We start from the raw sequence: 20,002 nt of genomic DNA, 5'->3' as shown, positions 1-20,002 counted from the left end.
AAAATGCACAATGATTATACTCACCCAATTATGTCAGTAGAAAACTGTGCACTCCCAGCAGTGGACAGCAGAAGTTGGACATTGTGAGTGCTACGGCTTTGGGAGGAAGGGAAGGGCTCAGGGGTCTGGCACCAGGGCAAGAAGTTCTCAGGATTGCAGCCATCATAGCAGAGAGAAACTCCTCAGCAAACTTTCTAATTTATATTGAATGTGAAGTTCATGGTATGAAATAACCCTGTTGGCCAGCTTGGGTCAAGTGCCCAGGTCTTTCTCCTCCTCATCCCTGCATCTGGCAAGGCTTGAAAACGAAGACCTTGAAACCCACATACCACATACAATAGCTGCCTGTAAAGTAAATATTTTCACAACTTCAGACACTAGAGTCTTAAAAAAATGCAGTTTTCCCAAGCATTAGAAGAGACCTTACTGGAAAGTAAAATTACTGAAAGAGAAATTAATCCTGTGTCACTCAAACCAGGACACTCCCTTAACAATCCTGTTACATCCTTAAATCACAAGAAAGATGGACAAGACAAAGCAGTTGCCAATAAAGGACTGGTACTTCCTGTTGCAGCTTTGCTTGTACAGGTCTGGTAGGCAGGGGACAGCTAAGGGTGCTTGTCTATCCACAAGCCATTTTTTATCCACAGATATGGTTAAGCCTATCACAGGACAAAAGATGGACTAGATAATGCTGCTAGAATTCACGCACAACTTCAGTTCTTCAGGGAAGAAATTTTTTTGCCAGGCAAGAAGCTTAACTCTCCTCTTCCGACTCACCTCAGTAATTAATACTTGTATGTTTAGGTCTGAAAAAAGCAAATAGTTTTCCTGTTCCTGCTCTGTAACACTAGGAACTTTGGAATTTTTCTTGTAGAAACACATTTCTAAAAAGAACAGTGGCAAATTAATTTGAATCTCAGAGTAAAATTCATACAGCAAATGACAAACTCTTAATTTATATTCTTTTGTTAAAGGAGGCACCAAAAAGACTTAATTTGCAAGAATATCCTCGAAGCCCTGTCTGTATTTATACTATTTGATGAAGAACCAGTCACTTCTTGATGGTAGAGAAAGTTATATTCCATTGAAGTTTGCTTCTTTATCCACAGTGGCTGTGCAAATGCCTCTGAACACAGCAATTTTGAGTCTGCTTTAGAAGAGACATTTCTTCGGTTCTTCAGACACTGTAAGATGGGTTCAAATTCTGAGACATTGTTCCAGTTACTCTCAGCAGTCAAATGTTGCTATCAACACATCATAAAAGGGGTAGTCCTTCTGAAATATTGTTAAAAATGCAGTTATATAGACAAATATTGGACAGTTGATTCCTGTGTCCCTACAAAACAAAATGGAGGAAATAATACTGCAAAGCCACAATCTAGTGGTGGATTGGTGAGAACCAACATCCTAGCCCTCTTTTTTTTTTTGGAGAGGAATTTCAGCTGGGATTAAGGTGTTCCACAGGGTGATGAAAAGGCAGTTTCAGGTGATTTAGATTCTTATGCTTGAAGGAGGGATAGTGATTTCAGCAGATGAGCTTTGTGGAAAAGAGCTCTGAAATATGTTGGCAATGACTGAGAACTTAATAAAGCTGGGATCATCTGTGTATTGCTCAAATAATTAAGAGGTTTTCCTTTTAAGAGAAATTAAAGTTATCTGTGTTAAGAAAAACCAAACCCAATGGATGTTAAGACCCTCAATTTCCCCTTCTAATTCCACTGGAAGGGGAGCCACTTCCCTGCCAAGAGGCAGGCAGCAGAGTCCAGGCACGCGTGGGGCTGGTCTGATCCCTGTTGCACAGAGCAGGGGTAAAACTGGTCACAAAGGCTGAGCCAAGGTTCAAGCCGAGTGTGACCACTCACTTGCCTCAGGGCAGCTCTCCACAGGTACCAGCAGCTCAGGATGTTGTGAGCAGCCCAGGGCAGCCACCGATTCCACCTAGCCTGGGTTCCCGGACATCAGCTGGGGTGTACGGGGACAGCAATACTAGGCAGCCTGGCTGTCTGTGTCTGGAAACGCTTTCTAGCCTGAGGAGTTTCACATCTCCTTGCTGTGACCATAAATGTCCCCCACCCCAATTTCAGCCTGAGGGTAGAAGCCATCCTGTTCAGAGGGATCATATCTCCACCTATTGCCCTATAGCACAAGCGTAGCCTTTCTCTTACGTAGGTGGGTGTTTCTCTCCAGCCCTAGGAACATGCACTAGGCTACAGCAGGGCAGCACGACCATGGGTGTCTCAGCCTAGGCTTCATGAGGCTACTGCTGAGTGGGTCCAGTTGTGGTTCCAAACACTCGTTGTCAGACAGACAGACAGACACAGACGCACATGGATTTTTCTGCATCCTCTTCCTTGACTATTTCCAGAAAAAAAATCAGATAATGCAGGAACATCATCTTCAGAGACATCACCTTGATGGAGAAAATGCCTGCTGGGCAAGGGAGTACGTCAGCAGGGAGAGCAGCATCATAAACCACAGCTGGGATTGCCCCAGGCCCATATCCAGGTGTGTGCGCAGTCTCCTCTGGGACAGTACTGGGCATCTCCCTCAAGCAGTCCTAGTCTGGAAGCTGTTTCAGCAGGACAGAGCACCAGGAGTATTGTGAGGCTCCCCTGCAGGTTTTTATTTCTGGGGTGCTACCCCAGAGGGATGAAGCTGGGACTTCTGCTTCTGATACTGGATCAAACCCACTTTGGGTATGTGGAAGCCTTCATATATACAAAACCTCCCAGGGATGTGGCAGAACATCTCTTTTAGGACACCATCTCTTCGCCCAAACCACATCCATAGCAATCCAGCCAGGCCAGTCCTTGTGAAGAGATTCTTAACAAAAATACGAAGATTGGCAGGAATGCTGTAGGGATAGAAATGTGCATGTGTGAGAAAGCACTGGAAAAAGCAGCTGAACAAGGGTTACAAGAACAGCCTGTATTGATAAGAAGGGACATCATTCCCATGACACTGCTCCCATGACACTGCACCTTGGAGGATCATGGTAGGAATGCATTGTTTATGGCATGACCACGGGGTCTATACTGTGTTCAGGCAACAGCACAGATGACTTGTCAGTAGAAGGTCCCGCACTCACATGCCAGCAAGTTTGCAACTACGAAATGTGCCATTCCTTTTTCCTGTTACCCCAGCAGGAAATTCCAGCAATGACAAACTGGTTGGTTGAACACAAGAGGCTCTACTGTAGGGAGGCACAAGGCTGTAATTCCCATGCTTATTTCAGTGCTGGTTCCCCCTCATGGTCTAAACTCTTCTTCACTAGGCACTATGCAGACATGGGACAGTTGTACTGTCACCTTGAACCCCAGGGCCCCCATGGGGGTCTCTGTTTTCAGAGTCCTGAGGCACGTGCAGGCTTCCGGGGCTGTGCACCGTCCTGCCACACTGCCCATGCTGGCGGTGACAATGCAGAGAGCGTGGGAGCCCTTACTTACACCCTCTACTCCTTCCTGTCCTGGAGCTCTTTGCCCACCCCACTGCCCGTCCTGGTTCATCCCCCACCCTCCCTCACACGGAGCTCGCCATGGGGTCTCCACAGCATGAGGAGATGCATGCACAGGGGTGATCCCTCTCCTCAGCCTCCTCTGCAACAGCAGCAGGGGAATACGAGCAGCACTATTTGCAATTTTACTTTCCCTTCAGTCGTTTAAGTTAAATGTCTTCGCTATGTGATTAAGCTTTTTTTTTTTTGGCTTTTATTTTTTTTCAGGCAACTAGTTTCTGTGGAAAGTGGTACCTTATTGAAAGCCAATCTTTCTTAACCAGCTGTCACTTGGGTTAAGACACTCTGCTTGAAGGGGGAGACTGAAATACTGCTTTGTGGAAATGCAGTGCAATACTCTATACCTCAGCATCAATATGCTCAAGTAATATGTTCTGTACTGTGTATCAAACGCTATCCTTTCAATAAGCCTTTTATACCTAACTGAACTAGAAAAGAACAAACACTATTCTAAATCTATCTAACTACCCAAGGAATAAAAAAGTTCTCTAAACAGCTCTGGTATGGAACACTAAATAAAAAGAAAACTGGAACAATCCGGATTTCATAGCAAAAGTGAAAATCAGTTCTACATATATAGATTACATTTTCATTTGAGATTAGGCTCCACTTTCTCTGTAATCTTCCCCTTGAATTTTTCTTGCGGCGCATACTGATGCATGCGCTGGTGACACATCTGAAAGAACTTTAGCTTGGTCATCAAGGGGAAGTTCTTCTATTGACTCACAGGCTTCCTGTGTCGAGAAGGGAAATTTCTTTACAAATATCTTTCACATTATTATTTTATATGAAGAATGACCTTTCTTTTGCTTTATAGAAAGTTGGTAACTTTTAGTCTGCCTTTCCCACTACTTTGAATGCTCAAAAGAAAAAAAAATGTGCAAACAAGCACAACCTTCCCTTTCCTCCTTCATTTCTAGCACAGAGTTGTTCGTAGCAACTATTCTGTATCTCTTCCTAGCTTCAAAGCAATCGGATCACCCCCTACCAGAAGAATCTAGGAAAATAGTTACAGCTCAAAGCACATTCAGAACTTCACTAAAGAATAATGTCATTCTATGCCTTTAACAAGTACCTGTCCTTTTAAACAAAGTGATGGACAAAAGAGTGAGAGACCAGACAAGGGAAATGAAAGCTTTTTTAGTCACAATTTGACAACTAGTACTATGTGACCAGCAAGTGCTCTAATCCATAAGCAATCCATGAATTCCAGCTGAGAAGCATTATATTAGGGTAAACTTCATATTTATTTATAAGGTCCTGGAGGAAGCATGTGGAAAATCATACATTTTAAAGTTACTCACCTAAATCCATTATATTTCTCGTATATTACATTAACTTTTTAGTCAGGGTACTGTAACTATACAGTATCTTAACTCAACTGTGGCCCAGTACTAAAAAGGTAATTCCAGTGAAACAAACAATGACAATAATAAGAAACCCTTTCCTTCAAATGGGTTCTCAAAAAGCTGTAAATATGAAAGAGACGTTCTGCATAGAAAACATTGTTCTGGGGAAGAGTTTATTCTTTTTTAATAACTTGAAAATCTGGCTTCCTGGATATTAGCAGACCAGTGGATAAAACGTAAAATCCTTTTTCTGTCTTTTTAGGGTGGTATGCGGAGAAGAAAATAGGAGGAATATGGACTTATGCACACATTCAAGATGTCACTTTAAACGATAAAATTGTATAAAGTGTTACGTAGAGAGAGAGAGTAACACTGTAGAGGTAGCTATTTGCCTAAAAAGGTAGAAGTAAAAATTAACCAACCGTAGGCATGCCAATCAATAAGCAAACAACACTTCCACGCTGATGGCCTCTTATGCAAAAAGCCAAAAACCATTTAGCTGTGTTTTAGGATAAATCTAAGTATAGTTATCACCTTCATCATCTTTTCCCATTTACACCAGCCTGCTGATATACTGGATGCCAACTTGTCCCTCTGCAGGTTTCTGTTCCTTACAAACAGTACTTTGCTCTCTAGCAGTTGCTTTTTCCAACTGATCCTCCTGCCCCTGAATAGCTGACAGCTTCTCTTTCCCCCCACATCTTGCAGTTGCAAGGTAAAACCTATCTCGAGATCAATATAATTTAACTTCTGATACAAGTTTCTGATTCATAATTGCTGTAACATTAACCATATGGCATCCGATTTTAACCCGGTATCTAAATAAATCACATCAAAAATTACATAACCTTATGAAAATATTAACTGATGGGTTTTTAAGGCAGATTTAAATCCTTTTCCAGATGGATACCTCACAGTCTCTCACAGCCCCCAGCAGGAGCTGCATGACAGTATCTCACAGCTCCTGCCCTGAGACTGTGGGCGCTGCAGGAGATACTGGACCTGCCCTCACTTGCCGCCCTCACACCGCTCTTCCCCCATCATTCCTAAACCAAAATCTTCCCATCCTAACCCAAAATCTTCCAGTCTGTTTCATACCCTCCCCCTTTTTCTTCTTTCTTCACATCTCCCACGCCCATTGCCCGTCGCTATCAGCTCTCCTCCCCACAGATGTCTGCCAGCAAGACTGAAAGGAGTAAACCCCCCCCCTGCCCCCCTCCAAAAAAAACCCCTGGGCCGAGCCATGGGAGGAGGCAGCCAGGACAACCACAGGTTGTCCAACTCCTCTACTGGAACGTCCAGGAGAGACTGGAAAATCCTCCTGTGGTTTTCAACTGTCTTGCCCAAGGTTACACACTATAAAGATAATACAAACAATTGCATACATGCCAGTAAGTTTTAACTCCGATCTTTCACATGTAACTACTAAATGTGTTTACCTGAGGCTACAGTATCCTAAATGATCATAGAATCATAGAACGTGTTGGGTTGGAAGGGACCTTTAAAGGTCCAACCCCCCTGCAGGAAGCAGGGACATCTCGCTGAGGAGACCAGCTCCAGGGCAGGTAAGTCTGTACGGGCGAAGGGAATCGCGGCAAAAAAGGCCGGCAAAGGGGCTCGTTTTTGAGGCTTTTCAAGCCAGGAAAAGCGGCCAGGCCCAGCCGCGGGGTGGTGACAGCTGAGGAGGAGCGGGGCGGAACCAGCGGCCCCCTCACGACAGCAGCCCTCCGGGGCGCCGGGCAAACAAGCGGCGAGTGGGCGTTCCCTGTGTGTCACGCGCGGAACCACCCGGGAGCGCCAGAGGAGGGTGTACGCGGGCGAGGCGATGCCAGCGGCGGGCAGCCAGCGCAGAGCGCGGCGCGGGACGGGACGGGACGGGACGGGTGACCGCGAGGGGAGGAACAAGAGGAGAGCAGGCAGGCAGGCGAGGCAGACCGCAAAGAAAACATGGTCTCCACTAGGTCTGTAGCCAAAGCCAGAAGGAATAAAGCGACACAAACGGACGTGACGAAGAGACATGCAGCCGTTCGGGCGACGGGCTGCATGGAATGTCTGTCAGGAGGACAGCAAGGACAGTACCTGTGTGCGCTGCGACCGGGTAAATGATCTGCTCAGCCTGGTGGCTGAGTTTAAGGTAGAAGTGGAAAGACTGAGGAGCATTCGGGAGTGTGAAAGGGAGATTGATTGGTGGAGCCACACCCTGCCATCCTTAGGGAAAAAGCAGCAGCAGGAGGAGCTCCATGAGAGGTAGAGGATCCCCTGCCCTCTTGTCACCAGGCAGAAGAGAGGATGGGGGGGAATGGAAGCAGGTAGCTGCTCGGGGCAGCAGGAGAGCCCCCTCCAGACCCCCCATGGCCCCCCAGGTGCCCGTACAGAACAGATATGGGCCTCTGGAGATAGATGATGAGGAAACTAAGGATCCTGATAAAGCCCCATCCAGGGAGTTGTCAGAGCAGCCAGCTCCGTGCGTTAAGACTGCTTCTGTGAAGGGCAGGAGGAGGGCAATAGTCATAGGGGGGCCCATTCTGAGGGGAACTGAGGGTCCCATGTGCAGGCCGGACCCTTCCCACAGGGAGGTCTGCTGCCTCCCTGCGGCCCGTGTTAAGGATATAGCCAGGAAGCTTCCTGGCCTGATACGGCCCTCAGACTATTACCCTCTTTTGATCTTACAGGCAGACAGTGAGGAGCTGGAGAGTAGAAGTCTGAGGGCAATGAAGAACGATTTCAGGGCCTTGGGACGGCTTGTCAAGGCCTCGGGAGCACAAATTGTGTTCTCCTCTGCCCTTCCAGTTTTGCGGACTGGTGAATGGGTAAACAAGAAAATCGGACAGATCAACACCTGGCTCCAAAACTGGTGCTATGAGCAGGGCTTTGGGTTCAGTGATCATAGTTTGATCTGCAGGACACCAGGCCTGCTTGCTAAGAATGGGAAAACCCTATCCCAAAAGGGGAAAAGGGTACTAGGCCAAGAGTTAGCGAGGCTCATGGATGGGGCTTCAAACTAGAATCGAAGGGGCAAGGGGATAAAACCAGGCCCACTTGTAATGAGCCTAGGGATAAAGGGCCAAGGATAGGGGTGAAATTGGTAGCCCAGCTCAAGTGCATCTACACAAATGCACGTAGCATGGGCAACAAACGGGATGAGCTGGAAGCCATTGTGCAGCAGGACAGCTATGATGTAGTTGCCGTCATGGAAACGTGGTGGGATGACTGTCACGACTGGAATGCTGCGATGAATGGCTATAAGCTCTTCGGAAGGGACAGGCAAGGAAGGAGAGGAGGGAGTGTGGCTCTGTACATTAGGGAGTGTTTTGATTGTATAGAGCTAGATTCCAGTGATGATAAAGTCGAGTGTTTATGGGTAGGGTTAAAGAGGAAGAGAAATAAGGGAGATGTTGTGCTGGGAGTATGCTATAGACCACCCGACCAGGATGAGGAGACAGATGAAGTATTCTATAAGCAGCTGGCTGAAGTCTCACAATCGCCAGCCCTTGTTCTGGTTGAGGACCTCAACCTGCCGGGTATCTGCTGGAAATATAACACAGCAGAGAGCAGGCAGGCTAGGAGGTTCCTCGAGTGCATGGAAGATAACTTCCTGACGCAATTGGTAGGTGAGCCTACCAGGAGAGGTGCCTTACTACTCACAAACAGAGAAGGACTAGTGGGAGATATGGTGGTCGGAGGTTGTCTTGGGTTTAGTGATCATGAAATGGTCAATTTTTCAATACGTAGCGATGTAAGGAGAGGGGTTAGCGAAACCTCCACCTTGGACTTCCGGAGGGCGGACTTTGGCTTGTTCAAGACACTGGTTGAGAGAGTCCCTTGAGAGATAGTCCTGAAGGGCAAAGTGGTCCAGGAAGGCTGGACGCCTTTCAAGAAGGAAATCTTAAAGGCCCAGGAGCAGGCTGTCCCCAAGTGTCGCAAGTCTAAAGGGCAGGGAAAATGGTCAGTCTGGATGAATAAGGAAATTCTGATGGGACTTAGGAATAAAAGGAGGGTTTACCTCCTTTGGAAGAAGGGACAGGCAACTCAGGAGGAGTACAGAGATCTTGTTAGGTTATACAGAGAGAAAATTAGGAAGGCAAAAGCCCAGCTGGAGCTCAACTTGGCCACTAACATTAAGGACAACAAAAAAAGCTTTTATAAATACATCAACAAAAAGAGAGCCAGGGAGAATCTCCATTCCTTACTGGATGCCGGGCGGGGGAGGAAAGTTGCAACTAATGACGAGGAGAAGGCTGAGATACTTAATGCCTTCTTTGCCTCCGTCTTCAATGGTCAGACCAGCTATCCCCAGGGTGTTCAGCCTCCTGAGCTGGAAGATAAGGATGGAGAGCAGAACAACCCACCCGTAATCCAGGAGGAAGTAGTCAATGATCTGCTTCTGCACCTAGATGTACATAAGTCTATGGGACTGGATGGGATTCACCCAAGAGTACTCAGGGAGCTGGCGGGAGAGCTCACCAAGCCACTCTCCATCATTTATCAACAGTCTTGGTCAACAGGGGAGGTACCAGCTGACTGGAGGGTGGCTAATGTGACACCCATCTACAAGAAGGGTCGGAAGGAGGATCCGGGAAACTACAGGCCTGTCAGCCTGACCTCGGTACCGGGAAAGATCATGGAGAGGATCATCTTGAGTGAGCTCTCACGGCAAGTGCAGGGCAGCCAAGGGATCAGGGCCAGCCAGCATGGGTTTAGGAAAAGGAGGTCCTGCTTAACCAACCTGATCTCCTTCTATGACCATGTGACCTGCCTTCTGGATGTGCGGAAGGCTGTGGATGTTGTCTATCTGGACTTTGGTAAGGCCTTTGACATCGTACCCCATAGCATTCTCCTGGAGAAGCTGGCGAATCATGGCATAGACAAGTATACTCTTCGCTGGGTAAAAAACCGGCTGGATGGCCGTGCCCAGAGAGTTGTGATTAATGGGGTGAAATCCTCTTGGCTGCCAGTCACCAGTGGTGTCCCTCAGGGCTCAGTTTTGGGGCCGGTTTTGTTTAATATCTTTATCAATGATCTGGATGAGGGGATTGAGTGCACCCTCAGTAAGTTTGCAGGTGACACCAAACTAGGTGGGAGTGTTGTTGATCTGCTTGAGGGTAGGAAGGCTCTACGGAGGGACCTGGACAGGCTGGATCGATGGGCCAAGGCCAGCTGTATGAGGTTTAATAAGGCCAAGTGCTGGGTCCTGCATTTTGGTCACAACAACCCCAAGCAACGCTACAGGCTTGGGGAAGAGTGGCTGGAAAGCTGCCCAGCAGAAAAGGACCTGGGGGTGCTGGTGGATGGCCAGCTTAACATGAGCCAGCAGTATGCCCAGGTGGCCAAGAAGGCCATCAGCATTCTGGCTTGTATCAGGAATAGCGTGGCCAGCAGGAGCAGGGAAGTGATTGTGCCTCTGTACTCGGCACTGGTGAGGCCTCACCTCGAGTACTGTGTTCAGTTCTGGGCCCCGCTGTACAAGAGGGACATTGAAGTGCTGGAGCTTGTCCAGAGGAGAGCTACCAGGCTGGTGAGGGGTCTGGTGACCAGGTCATATGAGGAGAGGCTGAGGGATCTGGGCATGTTTAGCTTGGAGAAGAGGAGGCTGAGGGGAGACCTCATTGCCCTCTACAACTACCTGAAAGGAGGTTGGAGAGAGGTGGGTGTTGGCCTCTTCTCCCAAGTGAATAATGACAGGACCAGAGGAAATGGTCTGAAGTTGCGGCAGGGGAGGTTTAGATTAGATATTAGGAAGAATTACTTTACTGAAAGAGTGGTCAGGCACTGGAACAACCTGCCCAGGGAGGTTGCTGGGTCACCATCCCTAGAGGTGTTTAAGAAACGTCTAGATGTGGCACTTCAGGGCATGCTCTAGTGGCAGAGATTTAGGTTGTTTGGTTGGACTCGATAATCTCAGAGGTCCTTTCCAACCATGAAGATTCTATGATTCTCTCTTTAACTAGACCAGGTTGCTCAGAGCCTCATCAAGCCTGGTCTTGAATGTCTCCAGGGATGGGGCCTCCACCACCTCTCTGGGCAACCTGTTCCAGTGTCTCACCACCCTCATTGTAAAGAGCTTCTTCCCAATGTCTAATCTAAACCTACCCTGCTCTAGTTTAAAACCATTGCCCCTCATCCTATTGCTACATGCCCTTGCAAACAGCCCCTCCCCAGCTTTCTTGTAGGCCCCCTTCAGGTACTGGAAGGTGGCTATAAGGTCTCCCCAGAGCCTTCTCTTCTCCAGGCTGAACAACCCCAACTCTCTCAGCCTCTCTTCATAGGAGACGTGCTCCAGCCCTTGGATCATCTTCGTGGCCCTCCTCTGGACCCGCTCCAACAGGTCCATGCCCTTCTTGTGCTGAGGGCTCCAGAGCTGGACACAGTACTCCAGGTGGGGTCTCACTAGAGCAGAGTAGAGGGGGAGAATCACCTCTCTGGATCTGCTGGCCACGGTTCTTTTGACGCAGCCCAGGATGTGATTGGCCTTCTGGGCTGCGAGTGCACATTGTTGGCTCGTGTCCAGCTTTTCATCCACCAGTACCCCCAAGTCCTTGATGATGCTTAAGGCTTATTTTTTTGCTCTGGCTATTTTTTTTTTAATTAAAAGTAACTTGTGCATTCCTGAAGGTTCTGATTCAACATCTACACAGAGATAGAAACTTTTACACTAGATCAGCTCCCTGAACCAGTTGTGAAGGCAGCAGAGTGCAACCTTGTGCTGCTGAAAGGCAGGGATGGGTGTCAGGAAGCAGAAGGGGACTGGCAGTCAGCAGTGATAATAAGACTGACTGCACCGGGAACTCACTGGTACCTGGACGAGAGAAGCAGGACAGACCCAGAAATCGTGGCCAAGCTCAACCGAGAGCCCATGGCATGAGGCAGATCCATGATCAAGCCAGGAATGCAAGTCAGCAAATCAGGATTGAGTATGGTAGCCATAACCAGGGTCAGACACAGCTCAGTGATCACCGGGCAAGATCATAGTGACAAGGTAGGTCCACAGTGAAGCCAGGAAGTCCATTCATAGGTCAGGATAAATAAGGTCCATGGTCCAGTAGAGGCACAGTGGTGACAGCACTAGAGACAGATATACCTACCATGTAGCTTTACCAGAGACTGAAGGTGTTGGTTGGAGCTTAAATGAATCTCCTGGGCCCATGAGCATAAGGTTTGCAGGGAAGTCCCAAGTCAGGCTCATCAGGGCAATTAAAGCCTATTAGTGCACTGAGGGACCTGAGAGCAGGAAGTAAATGGTGTTGGGGATGTTGCTGTTCCTTAGGTAGCAGGGTACTTTAGGGCAGGCTTAGGGTGGTTCTGCGAGGTGTGTCCCAAGGTAACAAAACGGCAAGTACCACAGATATTCATGAACGTGGAACTGCTAAACCATCTGCAAATAAAAGCTCTTAAAAGTTAGGTAGCCGTTTGATTAATTATGTTTTCCATTTCTCTCAAACCTCAATCTGAATTACACGCCAGACTGTGAGGTTTTGTTTTAGGCAGTAACTATATCATAGGAGTTATTTTTTATGACAGCTGAGTGCTATACATGTATTAAGAGTTAACATGTGAACAGCAACAGGCCATGACTGTTTATTCTGTGATTTTGCTGCCACCTTGCCCTGCTGGCATTTTGTGCACCTATCAATTTTATTTGTTTTGACTATTGTATGTGAAGCCACTTGATGGAAGAAGCTTTTGCTTTTTTTTCCAGTCCTGTGCCTTGATGGATCTGCATGATGTCTACTTCTATTATACAGTTGTCTTCTAGAGCATCTTTTCTGATGCTTTTAATCTATAGCTATTTCCTTTTACATCATTGTGTTATGGGATTGTAATGATTAAATCCAGTCATACTTGCCTGTGCATAATCTATTTAAATTGAAAGAATCATAATGGGAGAGAACATGCACACAGGGAGATTCATGTATATAATTATTTTCTCTTGACTTTTAAGCTTCCATTTGCAATATACTTAATTATTCTTCTTGTATATGGCAATCTTGGAGAAGCTTCTCTATTAGGAAGATGCATGATCATCTTAATATGGAAATTCAGAAATAATTTTCTAGCAGAAAACAGTGCAAAACTGTCTGGAAGCTCTCAGCTTCTAAATCTCAATGGTTCTGCATTGTCTCATACTTTGCCTTCTCCAGCTTGTATAGATCCACCTGTTGAATGTACATATGAATGTTGCTAATTAGATTTCCTCACATATTTAGATGCAGTTTATCACATTTGTAAGTTACTGTTTAAAGTAAAGTGGAATGAGGACGTAGGTCTGTTGAGTAGAAGCATTAAGTTGGGGGTAGCTGATGGACTTGGCTTGTGGAAACCCAGATTCAACATTTTGACTGCAAACTCAGGATTATATTATGTAGGAGGAATAAAAGGAGAAGCTGTTTACATGAACACGCAAAGCTGTATGAGACCCCGAGACTGGAATCACGTAAGGTATTACAGGTTAAACTTGAGTGATATTACTAGAATCTGAAATATAACTCATTCACAGGAAGTGCAATGTAGAGTGTACCAAAGTGAGAAAGAATGGATGCTGTGGTTACATTTAAAATTCCAAATGTAATCTTTTTAAGCTCTTGGAAGTAACATGGCTGTTGGTAGGAATGCAGATGTTCAAGAGAACTTAAAATATTCCTTTCTGAATGAAGCCTAGTTTTTGTTTTCACCAGCAGTAAAATCATCAATACATTATAAAAACAAATTAGGTGGTGCATTAAATTTGATCTGTTTTTGATGCTGCCTCTTTTCACAGTAGTTGTCAAGATACTTTGCGTATCTGATACAGTAAGATTCAGGTTCCTCTTTGACTTCATTCCAGAAGAAGACATTATTATTATTTTTAGCCAAAATACGTGCAATTTTTAACTCAAATCTGGCATTGTCTTTTGTACGTAAGCAATACACAGATCTCAGCTAATGGGCGACACTCCAGTTCAAAGTGTTCCAGAGACTGTAACTGCTAGCAATGTTCCTGTCTAGCATTTGTGTGTTTTGGATATGTGTGTGATACACTAGATACCCTTGGGAAATGGATATACAGCGTTGCTTGGTTTGAGGGGAAATGTTTATAGAATGCAATGTAAATGAAAGAGGAGTAACAGTCTACTTAAATTCACTGGTATTACCCCAAAATCTTTTATGTTACACTCTGCATAGTAAAATATAACTACAAATAAAATAAATACCTTTGCAAAACTAAACGTATTCTTAGTTTGCTTAGGTCTGAAGTCTGTACCTGATCCCATTTCTACCAGTTTCTGTTAGGGTGGCCCACACCTAGATTTCACACAATAAAGAATCTTACCCAAACTGCCCTGTGGGAAAATCCATTTCAATAATGATAATAATGTTCAAGTGGTTTTCGAAACAGAAAAATCAGCCCCTTCCTTGCAGGATATACAATTCTTCTCTCCCTAGAATAGTATTTAGGCCAAGGCTATCCCAGTGCCCCTAGAATAGTATTTAGGCCAAGGCTATCCCAGTGCGGTAGTAGTGGATCCTAGTCAAGTGTATAAAATGAGGTAGACTTACAAGTTACAGCAATTTTAAGATCCACACGTTTCCATTTAAATCAATTGTACAATGTAATGTTGATGCTCAGTTCCATGATATTTTTTGTTACTCTTGCTAATCTAGTCAGTAATCTCAAAATAAGAGGCTATTTCTGATGGACTATTTATTCAGAACATTATTTTCTTTCTTCTGTTCACCAAATGCTCAGAAAATTCCTACATAACTTTATTGCCTGAGTTTGTAAATTTGTTTGAAGAATGTTTTCCCTGCGTGAATATTTTATAAACAATTTGTTGTAGATATTCATGATTCAAATTATAGCATTAATTCAGTTCCTAAATAGCATGGTTCCTAAGTAGTACAGTTTCTGCATTGTAATTGTGACTTGTGCAGCTTACTCACACATTTCCCATTTAGACTATAAAGTGTGAATAATCACATTCAAACGTATATTTGGGGACTATTTAAGCTTTCACATTTAAATTTACTTTTGCAAGTTAAAGTAAGGCTTGGCTTTTTTAATTCTAATGAATTGTAGTGGATTTTTTCCTATTGCTTACTCAGCTCTAGTAATTGCATTTTGCTGACCTAGATTTTCCCTGCAGTTTCAGTGTACAGCCTTCTCCCTTCACTTCATCTTCTAGACTATTTTGAAAAGTTCCTATGGGCTGGGGAGGATTTGTCACAGTACGCTGCAGATATCTTCATTCCAGTGAAATCTGTTTACCCAGTGAAGCCCTTTGGGATACTTTGATGAAAGGTACCCCAAGATATAAGATCCTTTCCATGTACTTTCTCAAGATGGAGGATTGGACCAGATGATCCCTAGATGTCCCTTCCAACCTCAGCCATTCTGTGATTCTGTGCGTGTAGGGGAGGGAACAGCATGCTGAAATAGGGAAAGAATCTGGTGGTTGTACTTTAAATGTACAGTGAAAGCATAATTGGTAGGGAGAAAGAGTTTGTGAGCTGAGAAAGGCCTAAGGTATCTCAGGACACAGAACAGTGTCCAGGAACTGAAAATGAATTTTCTTCCTGTATAATATGACTTGGAGTTATTGATTACTCCACAGTGGAAATTTTGGCAGCATCAGAGACTATTATCAGCACTGTTGTAAAGTAGCTAAATGTTCTTTTTATCCTTGATCAAAGTGTCTTCTTCCTCAGTTGACATATTAACTGTCTCATTCGGAAGGATTATATCATTTTGATGGAAAAGCTGTTTATGAACCTCACACGTCTACAGGAGAGCAGGGCCTGTTGCCAAGCATTTTTTTCTCCACACAGATGCATGATTTCATTTCTTCCAGTTGGCTTATTATTTATTCCATGACTGTGGGAACAACTTCTCTCTGTAATGCATTCTTTAAGTACAGAAGTTGTGTATTCTTCTCCTGAACATGTAGGAATACACCAGCTTTCTGCTGATGAGTTCCATCTCTTCCTTTTCCAGAGACAGAACCAGTCTTACTGCAAGGATTCTACGATGTCTGAAAAACATCAGTTCCAGGAGGAAGAGCAGCTATCTCAAACTCAACTTGGGCAAAACTGAAGTGGCACTATCCAACGTACCCATTTTTTCCAGCAAGCATTTTCCTTTCCTCTTAGCCCCAAAGCCTAGCCTCTGAGAATTTTCTCAAACAACAGCCAACTTTAAAGGGCAGAATATTGGCATATTGACTGAATCACAAAATTCATTGTAAGTCTGCCATCTATACGCAAAAGAGAAACGATGGAAGCCACCACAGCAAATTATGCTCTCATAGACAGAGGGTTTTTTGGTGAGGATATCCATAGCCCTTTTAAAAAGTTATTTGGGTGGCTACTTTAATTTGGTATATACAGGATGATACGGCAGATCTTTTAACTGGCATTTTCGAGGGTTAGGATTTTCAACATGAGTTGTTCTGTGACCCTCACAATCATTTACATGCAGCTTCTCCTCAGATGTTTGATGAAATCCCTGACTAAGTCTCATGCTCTTTATAAGAGCATTATAAGGAAGTTAAAGCAATAGCCTACAAAGAACTGACATCCAGGAACTGATTGTCCTGATAGGGATTAATCCATAATGCTCTCTACATCTGTAACTCATTTATTCAGCACTGGATACCATCGTTTATGCAACATTGGTCCCAGGTTAGTGTTCTCCAGCGCTAGCTCGCATCTGGTTTTGCACTCCACAGTTGTAGACACTTCACAACTTTTAAGGATTAATTCCACAGTGTAGTAGCTCTCAGTATTTGAGGGTTGGTTTTATTTTATTTTTCGTTGTTGTTGCACACTTGTGATTTCCTTTTTGTAATTTCATTTCATTTTTATGCATATCAGACTTCTTCGGCCTTTTTGTTTCTCTATGTGCAAAAACCACAAAGGCAGAAATGAGAACTCCAGCAGTTTCCTAGGTCATTTTGTCCAGAGGCAATCTCATACAAAAACTGATGTCACTGGGAAGTTTGAGTTTGCTGTTTGGGAGAGCAGTTATTACATTTCTTCAGGGGATGAGAAGATATTCTGCATATTTCCATCACCTTTTGCATGAGAGACAAACCGAGGTCAGAAAGAGAGAAGCTGGCAGGTGTATTAGCATGTGTCATATCAATGGCAATACTGTTGGAATTGGTAAAAGCAATCTGGTGAACAAAGACAAGCTACCCAATAAGCTAAATTTACAAACAAAAGCAACTGAAACATAAGGAGGTAGTAAATTACTTATGTTTAACCTCTTAACTCTGCCATTTCTTTTTTCAGTCCAGTGTATTCTGGACAAAGCTCTGCAGTTTTTTGTCTGCTTGATTTTTTAATTTATTTATTGTTTTTGATGTTTCCACTGACTGTACAGATTATTGGGTCGAGAAAAAAAATGATTGAGATTGAAAGAAACAATACAAAGAGCTGCAAGCAGTAGAAGCAATACCAACAATGAAAGGTGAAAGGAGAAACCTAGAAGACAAGTGAAAACTAAAATAACAAGGTACGCATGCTACTTACCTCTTTGCATCTCTATTGTATACCTTTCCTTGTTTCTGTGTTTTTGTGTGTAGAATACCAGTCCTTCTGGCAAAGTTGTATCTTCTATTTTAGTGACTGAGGTAATATAAAAAAAGTCACTCCTAAAAAATCAGTACAAAGTTTAAGACAGTTCTTGTTTCCACAACTTACAGCTTAAACTCTCAAGAATTTTACCAAAATTCATGTACGTTGTTTACAGTGTTTAACTGCCAGTAACTCTTTTTAAAATGCCAGCTTACACAGTTATTGATGTTTGGCATGAGCTTTAGATAATTCATGGGAATTCTGCATCTTCTTGAAAGAAAAGGATAGAACACCAACTGTTGACAATGAAAGAAAACCAAAACATTCTTTTTAGGTTATTGACTTTACAGAATGCACCCATTCACTTGCTGTACCTTAATTCTCTCCCCCGAGCCCACAGCAGCACATGTCAGCAAAGACAAAACCCACCCTCCTTGCATCCTTTAGAAGTTGTGTAATTCAGCGCTCCATGGAAGGAGAAGTAAAGGCTATATATAGGTGTGCATGGGTGCTGCACACAATGCTAATTGCTAAATAAAGCTGCTGTCTCAGTGAACAGTGAGTCAGCAAAGCATCCGCAGAGAGAAAAGCAGGCATGACTGTTGCTGAGATGCCATGGTCGCAATGCAGAAAGTAATATAAATTGAGTTTCTTTATTAATAACTTACTGCAGCATATATGTAGTAACCATGGCATGTAGGAAAAATAGTGGCCATCCTACATGTACAGCAAGTTAAGGCACATGGCGAAGTGCAGAAGGGCCGTAGGTGGGAGCTCTGAGGCCCATCCTGATGGAAAAATAGGCAGCAGTGACAGATTAATAAAGCACACCTATGTGTTCAGTTTGGTTTTGTTGTGAATGTGGCTGATGGAACTGGATTGAGTTTTGCTCAAAAAAAAAATAATTATGGGTTATATCAGGTACGAGTATCTGAATGTTAGTGTCTGTATCTAAACTCGTTAATCTGGGCCTAGGACTTGCATGAACAATTGGATTTACTGAACAGCATGCTTGTTTCAGTGACTGGGAAGTGGAAAATGATTTCAGAGCTGGAACCACTTTTCAGCTGGAGACATTGTCGCTTGCATTTGAAAACAATGTTGTAAATAACACTGTACTTTATGAGCCAATATGTGATATTATTTCAGTAATTGAAAATTTGGGAAATCTGCCTAACATCCTCAAGCAAGCTACTCCTGCTTAAAATAGGTAAGTTCCTTGGACGGCTAGTGCAGACTATATGGATAGTAAAAGTATGACTTGCTTTTTTAGAAGAAAATGATTACTAAATAGTCTGAGGTCTTGAGAAATAGAACTAAGATTCTCCAGGTGTTTCGATTCTCTGATCTGACTTGTGTTGTGTTCGTATCAATTTTGATATAAAGCTTTAATGCCAAGCATAGAACAAGTGTTTTTATTTAAACAAACCGTTTAACATTTTGAAGTTCTCCTGACTGCTGATTTGTAAAATGGGCAATGCTTTAATTGCATTCCAGTTTTTCAAGAATGTAATGGAAGCTTTAAGGAAATTCTTCAGAGCAAGAGTGAGATACCTAGTCCTGAACTTTAAGCTCTCAATCTTGTCTAAGAGAAGGTGTGCAAGAGGTTGAACAAGTAGCTCTTAGTTGCCAATGTATATATTGGGGGTTGGGGTGGTTCAGTCTGGAGAAAAGAAGGCTCCGAGGAGACCTTATTGTGGCCTACCAGTATCTTAAGGGGGCCTACAAGAAAGCTGGTGAGGGACTTTTTAGGATGTCGGGTAATGGTAGGACTAGAGGGAATGGATTAAAACTAGAGATGGGTCAATTCAGACTGGACGTTAGGACAAAGTTCTTCACCATGAGGGTGGTGAGACACTGGAAAAGGTTGCCCAGAGAGGTGGTGGAAGCCCCATCCCTGGAAGTTTTTAAGGCCAGGCTGGATGGGGCTCTGAGCAACCTGATCTAGTGGGAGGTGTCCCAGCCCATGGCAGGGGGAGTTGGAACTAGATGATCTTTAAGGTCCCTTCCAACCCTGACAATTCTATGATTTTATGATTCTATATGGAAGTAGAAAATACAGAGTCAAGGTGCAGCGGGGGGTGGTGGTGGTGCAGCAGACAGAGCATAGAAAAATGGGTTCTGGGAAAAGGGACATGGATATGGGAACAAGCTGAGCATCCTTGGACTCGAAGTGCAGTTGTTAATTACCTAGGGATGATTTATCTGATTTGTTAGCTTTGATGCAATGTGGTGCAAAAAGAGCTGTGGAGTGGCCAGCTCAGCAGTGCAGGCACTTCTAGACTGAGCTAAAAAGCCCAGGCAGAGCTCAGCTAGCAATTGGTCTGAGCTCACTATATGTAAATCCTCTCTGGATTATGCCATGCTCCTTGGTATGTCCTGTCAGGCCTAGAATACCTAGTATGTTCTAAGTACCTACCTTGTTCCAGCCACATTGCTACCGTGGCTAATGAAGATATGATTGTATACTCATCCAGTTAATTTCTTAGCTGTGAGTCACTACCTTGGAGGAAAAATATCTCCCAGCCTTAGAGAACTTGGTCAACCTTATTTTAAATAACTGGTAAGTACTGCTTAGTAAATT

The sequence above is a fragment of the Rissa tridactyla genome, chromosome 4, assembly GCF_028500815.1.
Source record: "Rissa tridactyla isolate bRisTri1 chromosome 4, bRisTri1.patW.cur.20221130, whole genome shotgun sequence".
In the NCBI taxonomy this organism is placed as follows: Eukaryota; Metazoa; Chordata; class Aves; order Charadriiformes; family Laridae; genus Rissa; species Rissa tridactyla.
This window is presented reverse-complemented; position numbering follows the sequence as displayed.